The following is a 4,886-nucleotide window of genomic DNA, read 5'->3' on the forward strand; positions in this document are numbered from 1 at the left end:
CTCCTAGGTAGCAGCACTCAATCCAATCAAGCTGACAAGACTGACCACCACAATCATTTGTCTGTGTATCAGGAACACATCTGAGACATCATTTAGTGGACAACAGTATTTGATCTCTTCTGCCATAGAGGGAAATCTTGCCAGAGGTCCCAAAATTACAAAATCAAAAATATTTGGAGGTATAGTGGTGAATATCAAAACAGTTAAAAGAGTTGCCAGTTGTCCTTCCAGGGAAAATGGGCATGTAGGATTGGGGACTATTTTTTATGACAATCCTCTTATGACCATGAAATTATAGGCATGTATAGCTCTGCTTAAAAAATTTAAAGGGCCCTCAACTTTTACCAGTGAAGCTTTCTTATATGACAGAGTGTGATGCACACAGAAGGCCACAACTAAGTTTTAGAGAATAAGAGACTGCAGAGTATTAAAGCTCACCCACTTACAGTTAAGGACCATTGTAGAAGGGGAAAACAGAAAGGTTGTAAGAGCCAGGGTTGGTCCATGATCGTAGGGAAACAGAGGCTTTTGGGCCACTGGAAGCTTGCTCATGTGAACTTGTGGTAATGGTGGCATTGAGCACAAGACCCATGCCAACTCAGTCAGACAAGAGCCCAGAGTGGTGCGAGGGTGGTAGGCTGGCCCTAGCCTGAGAACTGTTGGAGACTAAATGCTGCTGTGAGACAGAAAGTAGACCTTCCTTAAGATCTTTAGATAGGCTGAATAGAGTCCAGTGGATGAACTTGCACTGAAGGACATCCAGGTAAAATGCTTGACTGGATGAGACTTAATATATATGGCAGAATACATGAGGCCCAGTGTGGGGGAATTTGGGGGTATGGATGGGGGAGGGGGTCTTAATTGGATTAAGAACTGTTGTATGGGGCTAGAGAGATGGTTCAGTGGTTAGGAGCACTGGCTGCTCTCTCAGAGGACTCAGGTTCCATTCCCAGCACCCATATGGCAGCTAACAACCATCTATAACTCCAGTTCCAGGGGGTCAGACACCCTCCTCTGTCTGCTGTGGTCACTGCATGACATGGGTGCACTTACATATATGTAGGCAATATACTCATACACATAAAATAATAAATAAAATATTTTTTAAAAAGAACTGTTGTGTGAAACGTACAAAAGCTCAATAAAATTTGTTTTAAGTTAAAGGATTTTTAAAAAGCAACGTCATTGTAGAAAAAAATATATGATAAAATTCCATAGACGTGCTCTACTTTGTTGTAAATGTTTTTTATAAAGCCAGTAGATTCTAACAAAGTCTGGTGGTGTGTGCCTGTACTCTCAACATTGGAAGGTAGAGGCAGGAAGATCAGAAGTTTGACTACATAGCAAGTTTGAGACTAGCCTGGGCTATCTGAGACCCTATCTCAAAAAAAGAAATGAGAGAGAGAGAGAGAGAGAGAGAGAGAAACACCTAAAAATGAAACCATCTTAGTTGCTGTGTTAAAATATCCTGACAAAGGCAACTTAGGGAAGGAGGAGCTTATTTTGGTTTACAGCTCCAGGTCTTTCCTTGTGGAGAAGTCGCAGAGGCAGGAGCTTGAGGCAGGCAGTGAAGGAGCAGAGAGCAATGAATGTCTGCAGTACATTCCCTTTCTCCTTTTTATTCAGTCCAGGACCCAGCCCAGTGAATGGTGCCACCCACAGTGGATGGGTCCTCCCACCTCAATTAACCTAAACGAGATAATTTCCTACAGGCATGCCCAGAAGCCTGGTTGCCAGGTGATTCTAGATCTCATCAAGTTTATCTGAGATTAACCTTCACAGATATCTTGCATATCAATACTTGAAATATTTTCTATGCTAAAAGAACAAATGGTTTGGTTGTATTCCTGATTCTCCTTTTTCTACCAAAACAGAACATCTACTAAGTGCACCTTATAGAACTGAGAGGAGGACACTTTCTTGAAGACACATTTTCAACCGAGAAAATAAAGATGAACAACTCACCTCTCTCTGCTCACCCTCTCACCTCTCTGCACCCTATTTGTGCAATGTTTGGATCCTGTCTTAAGTGAAACAGAGACCCCAAGTTTCTATCCATCCGTACGCAAACTTCCTACTTCATGTTTAGCTTTCCAAGTGGAACAGACAAGGGCTGAAAAGACATGACAACTTGGCTGTGGGGTGTCTCCCTCCCCTCGTGGGTCATTGGCCACCGGTCCATGAAGACAAAGGGAGCAGAAGTGACGAACGGGGTCAGGACAGCCAGTGAGCACTGATGGAAGAAAGCCCTTCCGGGAGGCAGATTCAGTGATACAGCTCCAGACTCAGTGAAACAGCTCTGTTTATTCAGTGGGGGTTAGGGAAAATATAGTAGCAGCCAAAGCTTCAGCTGATAGGTGCTCATAGTATGCTTTATTTACATGTGGTAGGGGGATCCTATCACCTGGCTATAGGGCAGTGCCTAATTATCATATAGAAAAAACCTGGGGGTAGTTTTTACTCCAGGTAACTATGCCAAAGGTCATGTTCCAAATAAGGTCAGACATCCCTGCTTGGCGGCACTTTCCAGGCAAGTCAGGCAGGAAGCCCCTGCTGAGAAAGGAACCGACCTTAACAGCAGGGTTCCCCAACACCAAGTGGAACAGACAAGGGCTGAAAAGACAGGACAACTTGGCAAAGGGTTCAAACCCAGAGGAAGTGACTTGCTCTGGATAGGTCATCATCTCACATAAGTTCTGGCCCTGCTACCACATTGGGGCCTGTGGGGAGCTGCCTCTGGAACCTTCCCTTGCTTTGCTGCTAAGGTCATGTTTGGCAATTTTGAGAAAGAGCCAATTCAAAAAATTTAACTGAAACTCTGTGGCCAGGAAGAGAATTCAAAACCAGCAGCATTTAGGAGTTTTAAATGTTTTCCTCATAGAAACCCAAGGTCATTAACAAACATTGACCCATACTAGGGGAGCACAGCCCACAAGGCACAGGCAGAGGAGTGGAGGAGTGATAGATGTGGTAACTCTACTGGACATCACAAGGTAAGTTTAGGGAACATTAAAAGATCATTGAGATTGTTTTTTTGTTTTGTTTTGTTTTGCTTTGTTTTTAATGGCACGGTGTTCTGGGTGTTTCTTCTTTGAAAGTACAGTTTCAAAAATTCTGCAAGAGATGAGCTGCGAAGTACCCTCAAAAACAGATCCCTTCCACCCATCCAAGAACCATCACACTGCACTGGAGTTTCTGGACTGAGGAATGTTATTTTGAAATCTGCTTATGGGCAGGAAGGCTTACATCAGGGAATGGGGTTGTTGGCAGCCTTCCCGTCTCCTGACAGACTTGGGGCTGGCTGTGCTGGCCATGTGCTTGCTTTTTAGTCCCCTGAGGAAGTGTGTTGAATTCTTTTAGAAAAAAAAATGTAGGCAGAAAAGAGAACGTCAACAAGCTTTCCATAGCCTCTGATCAGCCAGGTGCTACAGGAAATTGTGCCTGTGACTTTAAGGGTTTGTATCTGACGGGGGTAATTTCCTGCACTGTGCCATCTGACTCATGTGAACGATTTTCTCCTCTGTGTACTCTTTAATAAGAGCGTGTTTACTGATCTGAAATGAGGGCTGCTTTCTTTTTCGTTTTGTTAAATAGTTGGATGACATTATTACTAACCTCGGCGTCTTCCTTCTGTGTCTTTCTTTGAAAAATGAATTGTTCCTCTCACACTCTGGGATTTTGGGGTCATAATAAGAGACTATGGCCTCTCTTTCCCTCCCTCCCTCTCAGATTGTGGGCCATTAGAACCCTAATTTTTGGCAGGTATGAGGCAGTATAAATTTAATCTCTCCAGCAATGCTATCTATTCTTGACAAACAAGAAAAGTCAGCTTAATTTTTCCATTTATTTCCTTGGGCCACTGATGTTTTTCAGCCGCCATTCTTCCATAGAGACTATTTTTATTTTCCACCCCAGGATATTCTAAGTTGAAAATAACAAGGTAACATTATTGACAATGCTATTTAGATGAATCATTATTTTAGTAGAACCATTAAGCGTAAAAATTACCAGGATAACTTGGCATTCTTACAAATAGGAAAAAGTAAACATTGTTGAATGAATTAATTATTTAGAGTTGTGTGTGTGTGTGTGTGTGTGTGTGTGTGTGTGTGTATGTGTGTGTGTATTCTGAGACAGGATCTTGGTTAAATGCTGGGATTCTAGGTGTGTACCACCATATCTGGCTCTAAAATATTCTTTATAGATTTTGAACTTGTAGAAATAGATCATTAGCTACAGAGAGGCTAACCTGCAACTTCTTTCTACTTCACTCCTCTGCCCTTCCCCATACATAGGCTTCAAGATTTATTAATAGTGAAAAAAATAAAAGTCAGGAGCCATGAAGTCTCTCAGGCAGGTCGCGTACCGGTCAAGAATTCCAACTCGCTGATAAGTAAGTTTTATGGCCGAGACATCTGGCTTACTGATAAGTAAGTTTCATGGCCGAGACATCTCCAACTCACTGATAAATAAGTTTTATGGTTGAGACATCTGGCTTAGTGATAAGTAAGCTCCCCGCTCTCCCTGTAGCATTTTGTAATAGTTTAAACTAACCAATAACCACGTTTCTGCTTCTGTATCCCACTTCTGCTCTATAAAAGTACCAAACCCCAGCCTGTAGGCGCGCAAGTCCCCCGAAGAGACTTTGTACCCACAGGTACCTGTGTACTAAATAAACCTCTTACTGTTGCAACCCGAAGGCTGACTTGTCCTCTGTGGTTTCACTCTTACATTTGGAGGTTCCACCGAGATTTGTCGGTCAGAGGGAGCCACAGGACAATTCGAGCCTTGCGGGGAGGTGAGTTGGCCAGCCTCTGTGTCGTATTGTCTGGTTTTGTTGATAGTGCAGCATCTGTAGAATCTGGGGATCCCGTCAGTATTTCTGG

The sequence above is a fragment of the Nannospalax galili genome, unplaced genomic scaffold (genome assembly GCF_000622305.1).
Source record: "Nannospalax galili isolate Female #2095 unplaced genomic scaffold, S.galili_v1.0 scaffold1285, whole genome shotgun sequence".
NCBI lineage: Eukaryota > Metazoa > Chordata > Mammalia > Rodentia > Spalacidae > Nannospalax > Nannospalax galili.